The 11,614-nt window shown below is 33.3% G+C and overlaps 1 pseudogene; it reads right to left on the minus strand.

Annotated features, from left to right (window-relative positions):
- Window positions 1-5,860: 5,860 nt before the first annotated feature.
- LOC101976029 (olfactory receptor 56B1-like) lies at window positions 5,861-6,820 on the minus strand (annotated as a pseudogene).
- Window positions 6,821-11,614: the final 4,794 nt, after the last annotated feature.

Consider the following 11,614-nt stretch of genomic DNA (forward strand, 5'->3'; position numbering starts at 1 on the left):
AACTGTAAAGTTCAGTACTTGCTTCAAGATATACATTGCATTGTAAATATCATTCCACAAAGCACATTCACAGCTTTTCTTGGAGTTAAAGTATTTTATGTAAAGTGTGCAAAATGTTAGATTATGGTCTTAATTATAGTTGTGCAAAAAGAGCAATTGCCTAGGGTAGTGAAAAAGATACTGTGGCTATATTCTGACCCTACATGTACCCAAGTATGAGAAGATAGTTCTATTACACTTTAAATATGTATCCATGTATCAGAAGCAGACAGAAAAATTAACAGAAATTTCTGGTTGGTGGTGCAAAACTGTGATCTCCAAGACACTCAGGAGGCTGAAGCAGGAGCATCATCAACTTAGTGAGACCCTGTCTCAAAAAATAAAACTGGCCTAAGTGTGTAGCTAAGTGGTGCAATTGCTCCTGGGTTCAATCTCTGGTGCCACACACATAAACACAAAAGAAATAATAAAATAATAAATAACTCCTAAACAGAAAATATTTTTTGATTACTTGTCCACTTTTCTGAAGTACTTTTAAAATACTAGATAAACATTTTCTCATATTTACTTGTTATGTGTATGGCTTTATCACTATAACTGGTCATTTGTTTATACAAGTTAGTTCCATCTTCAGTACATTCACAAACTCTCCAAGATCAAAATTAAAGACTCTAGTACTAACTACAAATGTAAGCAGTTGCCTTTGTAAAACAGACCTAAAACAATTTCAACACATCATTATTTTATTTCTTCTGCAGAGATATTTGATTCAGCTATGCTAAGGTGTGGGCAGAAAAATTGAATTAGTAATATTTATGCATGAGTATCACCATCTAAAATATAACTTTGATGTTATCTGCTATTTGTCCTCATTCTTAAACTCTGTAGGTAATACTTTTTTCTATTAAACCATCTTTAGTTATTTGTATCATTCTTCTTTTTATATGAGGTTGCTTGTTCTATCTAGATTTTGCTACACAAAACAAAGACATTTCTCAGTCTTTCCAGAAAATAACCAAGAAAAATTAGACTCTGATTTCAAGGAATAAGGGAGCAACAGGTAAACAGTAAGCAACAGAACTCTACTCTAGTTTTTTTTTTTTTTTCGTTTCTCCATTTCATGGGAATGATCCACACCTGACATCCATCATTATCAAATAAGTATTTCCTATTTGGATATAGAAATAACATGGATTATCATCATCACCCAAAGGCAACTGAATTTTAGTGTTGGATTTTGGAACACAAACATTTTCCAAACAATCCAACCTCACACAACATTGTTGCCTTCAAATTATGTGAATATAATCAGATTTATTTCTGGAAAAATAATAAGCAATTAATTTTATACCCAACACTCGTCTCCACTTTATCATACAGCTTACAGAAAATAATCTTGTCATTATCACCTCTTTTATAGTTTTGAATACCTTAATTTTTGTGTTTGGCAATAGTAAGCTGAATATAATCTAGTCCAGGTGTTCAGGGTCTTGGTTGAAGGAAAACACAATCCTAGAATAAATGTGCATGCACAGATGTTAAACTCTGGATTCTTTTATATCTGTACTATTGAATGGATGCCACATGTCCCCATGAGACTATTTCAGAATATCAGAGACACGATGCTGCTATGGAAATCAACTTAAGTTCCATGGGGAGAGAAAAAGAATAAGACTGAATTCATAGTGCACACATTATGATAAGAAAGGAAATAATATCCTATGTGTGTTTTGTCTCTTAGGAAGTATTCACAAGAAAGGAAGAAAATAAAAATGTATGTTATTTTAGTGAGATTTAATCCTATGGCAGATATGCGTTTGCTTTTTATTCACTGCTTTATGTAAAACAGATCAAAAGTACTTAAGCAGAGAATGTTTTATGTATTCATACCATAAATCATTCATTAAATTTCTTTCATTATTACTGTAGCACTTTATCCATTTAATTAATGTTTATGGACTTTTTTGTTTGGTTTGGTTTTTACTTTCTGAGCTAGGCTAGGAATTGTGTGAACATGGCTCTTTGTTCAAAAGGTTTCTTTCAAGTAAGAAAAATGAATGGTAAATATTATAGTCGTCTTAAACATCATCAAAACTGAAATTATCAAATGTATATATTTTTAAATTATATTAGTATCCTGAAATACATTGTTGTTAAAGAAAATGGTTAGGTATATTTCTACATTAATAAGTATATGTATGTATTGATATGCATTTATTGTTTTAACAAAATATGATACTACTATTTTACAACATAATGACTACTATATTGATTTAAAGTTATTTAAGTGGTATATTCCAAAAAAGGGTTCCTGTGATGGCATATGTGTACAATTTATTTATACATGGCATATATAGATATAAACATTTTGAGAAGAAATGTTATGATAAATGAGCATCACTGTGAAACTTCTGTGACATTTCTGATCTAATTATTTCTCAAAATAAATTTCTGTAGTGTATTAGATTCTCTGTCCTTTCTCTCATTATAATACGTATCTGCCAAATTTATAATAAACTATAATCTAATCAGCATTTAATAATGGTACTGATTGCTGAATAAAAAATATTTTAAAATTTTATATTGCTAGCTGGGCTCAGTGTCACATGCCAGCAACTTGCAGGGATAAAGCAGGAAGATTGAAAGTTTAGGGCAACTTAACGACCCTATCTTCAAAATAAATTTTTAAAAAAGATTAGGGATGTAGCTCAGTGGTAGAATGCCTCTGGGTTAAAACCCAGTACTGAAAATAAAAATTATATAGCCAAATTTAATGCATTGTGATGGAAGTTGCTTTTATTATTTCTCCTTTTGAGACTTGATGGTAATTGGGTAATTTCAGTAATAAGAATATGATCTAGTTGTTTTAATGTTTTATATATGCTTGAAAAAAGTACATCTTATCTATACAGACATGGAAATGTTAACCACCATGATCATGTGATCACTTTATAACAATAGGTTAGGGTGGAGAAAAAGATACTGTGGCTATATACCTTATGTAATGTGACATTTTGTTTCACCTGTTAGTTGTGAAATGGGCTTTTTGTTGTTGATCTTTTATATGCAATGGCTTTTTTGTTGTTCTTTTTAGTAGAATCTATTTTGATGTACTGATACAAGCATGGAGTATGCTTGTATTATTCTAATTAGGATCCCTGTCTTATACTAATTCTAATTAGGATCCCTATCTTATGCATGAACATGATGTTGAGATTCAAAGTAGTGTACAAATGACAAGGGAATGAATCTGACATAACTTTCTTATGTAAATATATAAAAGTTTATTGACTGATCATACTTCAGAAAAACTGGGGGAAAAGTCAAGATCAAAGATCATATTACAAAAAGATATGATAACTAAATAAAACATTTGGTCTTGGATCGAATATCAAACATAAAAATAATTGCCATAAAGTATATTATAGAGATGTTTGTAAAATACATATGTGTTCTATAGATTAGTTTGTACTATAGTATCAGTGTAATTTTTTTTCATTTTATGGTTATATTGATCATTGTCTTCATTATTGTAAATACACAGTGAATTATTTTAGTGAAAACGATCTGTGTCTATGACTTACTTTCAAATAGTTCATAAAAAGTGTACATAAACACATATATAGATGTACACATGGTAATAAAGAGAAAATCATAAAGTAATGGAGCAAAATATAAATAATTGATGATTCTCTATAAAGAATATGCAAAATTTCTTGTTCTAGTCTTACATTACCATGAACTTAAAATAACATCAAAATATAAACAATTTAAATTATGTTACAGATAATATAGCAGACAATAAGTTAATTAAAATATTGGATTTTGTTCAGGATTCTGTTATATCTTCTGGCAGCTTCTAAAGTTGTATTCTTTCTTCATTTAAAATAAATAGCTGTTTATTTTCAAATTCTTATTTTCTAAAGAAAGCCCTTTAATTTGAATATGCTTAAACTCTAGAAAACCTGGATCTGAACCTGGAAGCCTATAGGGAGACAGGGAAAACCAGTCCATGTGAGAGGAGAACAATCCTCTCCCTACTCCACCTCTCTCACATAGAGACACATGTATGCACATAGAAACACACAGATACAAACATAGCCCCACACACTAGAGGAGAGACCATGTAGCTTAAAGGTTCTGGATGTAAGTTAGTTCTTATGAATTTCAAACTGCCAAATCAAAAAAAAATGAGTTGTACTCTCCTTGGGTTCTATGATAAACTTCTATAAACTGTGTTAGGTGATACACTTTAGGCTGATGTGGGATGAAATGAGATGCTGTTCCTTAAACCAGAGAAGCTTCTTGATTTCCACACTCAGGACAGTGGTGTAGAATAAATGCTCTTCAATCTGCATCCACAATAAACAAACACTGGGGTGACTTTTGCTTGGTTTTCTTTTCTGTAACAACATCATTACTTTGAAAATCCATGGTTTACACTCTTTACTTCTTCTCACAATGTTCTCTTCATTTTCCTTATGCTTTGCAGCTTTTAATAGGCCCTTGCACATTTTCATGATAGGTTTGATTCTTCTGGACAGTAGTGTGTACATTTTTGTACTGGGATATCATGCCATCTTTGGTTATAATGTACAAATAAAAATACAGAGAAAATCTGTCATCTCTGTTTTATTTATTTCACTTAATTCTCCTAATTTTAATGCTAATGCTTATATGGGAGAAACTGAAAATATCAAACTCATGTTTTCTTAAATTATCTTTTTTTTCTTTTTTTGTATTCTTTTTTTATTGATTGTTCAAAACATTACAGAGCTTATGATATATCATCTTTCATACATTTGACTCAATTGGGTTTTGAACTCCCATTTCTACCCCAAATACAGATTGCAGAATCACATCTGTTACATACTCCCATTTTTACATAATGGCATATTAGTGACTATTGTATTCTGCTACCTTTCCTATCCCCTACTATCCCCCCTCCCCTCCCCTCCCATCTTCCCTCTCTACCTCCTCTGCTGTTGATCAATTCTCTCCCTTTTTCCCCCTCCCCCTGGCCCCTCATAACCTCTTATAATTTTGTGTCTCATTGAAGGTCTCCTACCATTTCCATATGCTTTCCCTTCTCTCTCCCTTTCTCTCCCGCCATTCGTCTTTGTTTACTGTTACTCTTTTCCTCATGCTCTTCCTTCCTGTTCTGTTCTTGGTTGCTCTCTTATCTTAATGTCTTGAAATACATTGTCATTAAAGATAATGGTTTCATGGATCCATAAAACATCATATCTTTTGTCTTTATTGTATTACCTGAAAAATATTCACGTCTCACAAAGAAATAGATTCAGGCTAATAAAGGAAACTCTTCACATTATTTTCATTATACCTGAGACCCAAGTAGAATGACCCTTTTTAATCTAACTGAAAGAAGAGTGACAATACATAATATATGATAGATTTTCTAGCTACTAGTAGACCTGAACACCAAATTAATATTCATATTTCAACATATACCTTGTGAAATATCCCAGCTACTTCATGATAGACTCTGACTCTATATTCAAAAGAAAGCAGAAAATATCAAAATCCAAAGCAAAGCACACAGGTCAGATTGAAATATAAGATAAAATATGTTATGCCTTATTTCTTCTCTTTGCTGGTTTAAAGATTATAAAAAGGGGTACAATAACATTCTGAGAGTATGACATGTAATTCATGCTCCTGTAACTTATTTCCTAGCTTGACTATGTGCACTTTTTCTTTCTTGCCTTTTCAGAAGCCTATGTAAAAAGGAAAAAAGGTCTCAAAGGCATGCTCTCAGTCCCCAGTCTGCTTTGAAATTCTATTATACAGTTAGAATAAGCTAAAGTTTATGTACACCAAGGAGAAGGTTTCTAGTGTCTTACTTCTTTCTTAAACCTAAGCAAAACACTTTCTGGAAGCCTTCTCTGAGTTCTCTGTTTCTAAGTGCACAAATGATAGAATTGATGGATGGAGGAATGATGTTGTGCAGCACGTTGAGTAGAACTGGAATCAAAGCATTCTTAGTCTCTACCAGGTGAGTTGCTGAAACTACTACAACAGGCGTGTAGAAGAAGAAGATGAGGATGAGATGGGAGCTGCAAGTTCTCAGAGCCTTGGAGACAGCTTCATCAGAGTTCAGCCTAAAGACAGAGCATAGGATCAAGCATAGGACAGTATAATAAGACTTAGATCACTCCCCTTCCCAAGCCATGCCAGAACCAATTGACAAATACTATTGGGCCTCCTATCATCACAAGCCAGCCTTCTCACCCCAAGATGAAATCACAGGCGATGTTTAATGTCATTCCTGGAACAGTAATGACACTGAGCTGCAAGTACAGGTACTGGAATGACAAGCCATTTCTAAGCACCATGAACAAGGTAGCTTTGATGATAAAGGAATTGGTGACAATCAGTGGGTATCAAAGAGGATGACAAATAGCTACATATATATCAAAAGCCTTGCAGAGGAAGACACCAGACTCCATGCCTAGAAAGCAATTAATGGCATAAATCTGAGCAAAGCACTCTGGGAGGCTAATGGCCTTGGCATCAAACCAGAAGATGGCCAGGATCTTTGGCATGATGGTAGTGGACAGGCCCATGTCCACCACAGAAAGGATGCCCAGGAAGAGGTACATAGACTGCTTCAGAGAAGGTCTTGGTAGATGGTGGTGAGGATGAGGATGAGGATGTTTGCACCAATTGTGGAGAGATAGAGCAGTGCCAAAGGCAAGGAGAGCCAGTGTTGCCAGGTGTGAATGCCTGCGAATCCCATCAGAATGAACTCGGAGACCTGGAATTTGGAGCTATTGGAGACTTTGAAAGATGTAGACATATTTTATTATGAGAAAAAGAAAAACAATTTTCAGCATTTTTATCTCTAAATATTGTAATTATTAAACATTATATTTGAACATTTTCTATATAGATTGAGGCCATAACAAAATGACTTTTCCAGTCTATATCTTACAGTGATTTAAGGTGAATTCTTAGAAAGTTCCAGGATTTTTGCAAGGAAGGAAACTTAAAAGTCACAATCTTTGTTCTGTGTGTGTACCTTGGTAGCAGAGTGCTTGCTTAGCATGCATGGGTTCAATCCCCTACACTGCCATGACAACTACAACAACAAAGACAATTACTATGTTGACTATCTAGAGAAATTTCTCATAAATCTCAAATATCCTTTTGTATCATATTCAATTATCCCATGATGGAATATTTATGTAACGATTTCTATCCTTTCTCAAACTTTTTAATTTTTTGTGAAACTTTTGCAATTAAATGGATGTCCTTGTTTTCTTCATATTTATCCCAAGGTTCCCTGACTCAGGTGTTTATTAACTAATAATAACTAGACTTTTAGTGTGGAATTATAAATGAGTAATGAAATTTTGGGGGCATTTCATTACAAGTTGATTCCATTATGTTTTATTTTAGCCCACCAAAATTTTATAATAATAAACTTCAATGACATGCAGAAATAAACTATGTCACAGATTGGGGGTAGAAATATTTCCCTTTATATTATTTTGTGTGCCCATCTAAGGAGAACACAAAAGAATTGCTTTACAGGAAATTAATTGATGGTAGATGAATATTTCAAATAAGAATGATATAATGGCATAGATCTTAGCACTTTTTTCACTAGTTAAGTCCTAAAAAACTTTGAAAAGTACAATTAAGTATAACCAATATGATTTTTAAAAATTATTGTGCTAATAACACTGAATATGATTTCCACCATCTTAAAAATTTTAGTGCATGATATAGAATTGTTAATGATAAGTACAATGTTGAACAAAAGGTCTCTGAGATTTGTAACCACTGAGTAGGAATTTTATCCTACCTAGCAAGTAAGAATGACTTATCTATCATATTGAGTGAACTGTCAGGGTATGCTCAGAATTATGTTAAAAATCAAATAACTAGAATTATCAAAATTAGACTTATTATCTTGCTTTTCATATTGTTTTTAGCTTGTAAGGTCACCCAACCAGTCAATCCTGAAACAAGTTTAGAAGTAACACAGTCTTCTTTTTCTTTCCTATCAATTAGATAAGAATTCCAAAAGGGAACTGGAATGGGAATCATTTGGTTGTGCAAAACCTGCTATTTCTGTGAAATCCTCATTTATCACTTTATAGCCTCATGTTGCATAGCCTTTTCTCTTTGATGTAATACCATTTTTTTCTTCCATTTTTTTCTTTTTAAGCTACATATTTTATTTATTTAATTTATTTACTCATTATATTCAGAAAAATTTTTCTTGTATATATTTGTGGGGCACAAAGTGGTGTTAAAATTTTTAATACATTGTGAAAAGATTAAGTTAAATTTATTAATGTACTCATCATCCAAAATATTTAATATTTTAACCAGATTATAACAGTCTGGCTGGGCACAAAATAACTGAGCCACCACACTCTTGTAGATTCAAACAGCAACTCTTTATTCCCGAACTCTCACCGACACTCTACACGCACATTCTGGGAAAATACACTCCCTTCACTGGGCTCTGTGTACCAATACTCTCAGAACCCCACCAGAACTCAACGGGAACTCTAAAGGAGCAGGCGCCTGAGGAAGCAGAATATGCCCTAATCCTGGGACCGCCCTATTCCCAGCAGGATCCACCCTAAACCTAGAGCCACCCTAATCCCTGAGCAGGGTCACCTTTCAAACCAAAATGCCATGTGTCCTACTTGGCTATGGCTCTCAGCAGCTCCCCCCTTCTGATTAATAAAACAACAAGCAATGTGGCTTAGGGACCATGCCTGTTAGGTTGTCCAATTCAACATATGGTTCTTACCCGTCATCGGATGAGCTGACCTCTAGGCGTCAGCCTCCTGTCTTAGGTTGGTACCACTGCAATTGGATCATACCCGTCACTGACTACCAGTCCAGCATACAGCCATACTTGTGAATAGGCCTATGCACCAGTGGGGGGGTGAGGTTCTTTGCCTCACCTCTGTTGGCCCCCAAATTTTAGACCCTCACTAGCAGAAGGGAGGAGGATACAGAAATGCCACGACACCAAGCCAATAGACGGCTCCTTTGGAAAAATTGTATCACCAGTGACACCATCAGCAAAGATACGCCAGCACTACCACAACTCACTGCACCAACTGATAGTTCACAATGCATACAAGTGATACATAGTCCAGGCAAGTTCTGCAAGCAGTTCAAAGCAGAGGAATCTATCAATATGTCCATTTCCTCCCAAAGAAAATCAACTCCTTGATTGAGCATTACTTGTTGAGTTATTATTCATTGATGCATCAGTATATACAGTTTACTGTGATAGCTGTCAAAGAAGCTGTAGTTTCGTTTTGTCTTCGTCTTCATTGGCACTGGAATGAAGATAGGAATTCTGGAAATGATGGCTAAAAAGATATGTAACATTCCAACAGGCACTGAGAAAACAATTTTCTAAACAATTTACCTTATTGTGAACAGAATTATTAAATATAATGAGAAGGAAAGGTGAAAGTAAACAAACAGATCTGTTAACCTCCTTATTTGTACACATATTAAAACAATCCTCAACAGCTGTTTACCCAATTTAAATTAAACCATTAAAATCACGTGAATAATAATAAAAAATTTGGATTCATTTTTTCATGAGTGCTCCTCATATATGATATATGGACATACGCACATACAGACATACAACACAAAACAGAAGTGTGCACACAAACATACAACACATAAGACAATAGTAAAGACCTTGTAGCTTTATCTAGGTGAAATCTCCATTGCAATGGTTAAAAACTCTACAGTCAAAAAATAAAACTGATCAGAAAAACATTAACCTAGGTCTGTATGAGCTCAAAAATAAAATAGAACTTTATGATGTTGGAAAAGGCAATAATAAAATAGATATTGAAAAAAGCATCCTGGTTAATTGCTGTTGCAGATGTAAAAATAGCCAAGCTGGAGCTCTGGATATCAGCTGTTATGGATTTGAGTCAAAACATCTTCTTTTTGGTCTGTAGAAATCCCTTTGGTTAGTCTCTCTGGAATCCAAATTGGCTGTTGTTCTCCCTGTGGAAACACACAAACAGAACCCCAACTCCAGACAATCACTGGGTCAGAACCTTTCCATTGTCCTGTTAGAATATCTTTCCAAAGTACCTTAGGCTTATATACATTTTGGGGGCACATATGCCTTTCTGCAGCACTAAGCCCTGATGAATCCAAATTTAAAAAGTTTCAAGTAAAAAGGATTATTTTAAATTTATCTTTGGAGAATATATACCCCTTTCCAATTCCCTCTTTTTGCTTTAATAAGTACATTTTAATAGTTTGATGAGCTCTTTCAACTATGCTTTGTCCCTGTGGATTGTATGGGATTCCTGTTAAGTAAAACATTAACTAATTTTTCTTCAGGGATAATGTTCCAAAATATCCTATATGCATCCTTTGGAAATTTAAAGATCCTTTTAAATTCAAGTCTTCAAAAGCATTTTGCCGTAGTTTTTAGAATTACTTTAGTCCTTTTAATTTTTTTGATGTGGTTTTAAACCAATTTCCTTCTAGTTTAATGTTTTCTAAATTGGCTCTTGTCTATAAATTTTAACACCCTCATCTGAGACTTCTAATTTCTGCACCACCAGAAATTAAAGTTGATGGGCTCTTTGAAAAAAATTACTAATAATCTCCTTGTTCTTCTATTTTATTGAATATTTGACTTTAAACTTCTCTCTTATACCTTTTTCTATCTTGAATGTCTGTGTCTAATAGTTGTCTTAGCCTTTTGCATTTTCTATCTGAAATACCTTTACTTGACATTTTCAACCATTTTCTATCTTATTTCTATCTTCTAGTTTTTTCTTTTCCCCCTAAGGTTTGTACATTCACCCTTAGTTGCTTTTTTCCTCCTAGTTTTCTTTTGTTTCCTATTTTGTGGGTTTAAAATTCTTGTCTTCCTACATCTTCTCTATCTTCCTACATCTTTCCTATCTTTTTTCACCTTCCTTTACTTCTGTCTTCAAAGTTTTTCACTTCAAATTTTTAATATTCTTTCTCCAAATTGCTTTTATCCTTTTTCTTCCCATTTTTCATGTTTTTTAAGTAATGCTTTTAAGATTAACTAGGCTTCTATGATGCAATCTTTTCTCCATCATGAATGCATCTTAACCACCTCCAATTTAACCTTTTAAAGCCTTTTGCAACTTACTTAGATATTTTACAACTTTTTACTTTACCACACAAAGATTATCTCATCTAGAAACATTTCATTTTCTTTTAACCTTCCATATTAAAATATATCTCCACATCCTGAATCTTTTAATATCCCTTTTCTAGCTGTTAACCCTTTTTATAAATTCACATTCTGAAACAACTCTTATAAAATTTCTGATTTAGACAAATTACTCCACTTTAATAAGATGAAATACTTTCATGTTTTTTTATGGTACTATAATACTATAATTGAAACCCAACTGAAACTTCTTATACTCTTTGTATATAAATTACACCTGATAGAATCTTAACTCTTAGTAACCGTGTTTCAGCAAAGATATAGACACAAAGCAATATTAAACTTTTTTTCCATTTACCAATTTATGAAAACACACATAATGTTTAAATATATTACCTTATGTAACTTAATAAGTAGAGTACTTGA

Source organism: Ictidomys tridecemlineatus, chromosome 4 (assembly GCF_052094955.1).
Source record: "Ictidomys tridecemlineatus isolate mIctTri1 chromosome 4, mIctTri1.hap1, whole genome shotgun sequence".
In the NCBI taxonomy this organism is placed as follows: Eukaryota; Metazoa; Chordata; class Mammalia; order Rodentia; family Sciuridae; genus Ictidomys; species Ictidomys tridecemlineatus.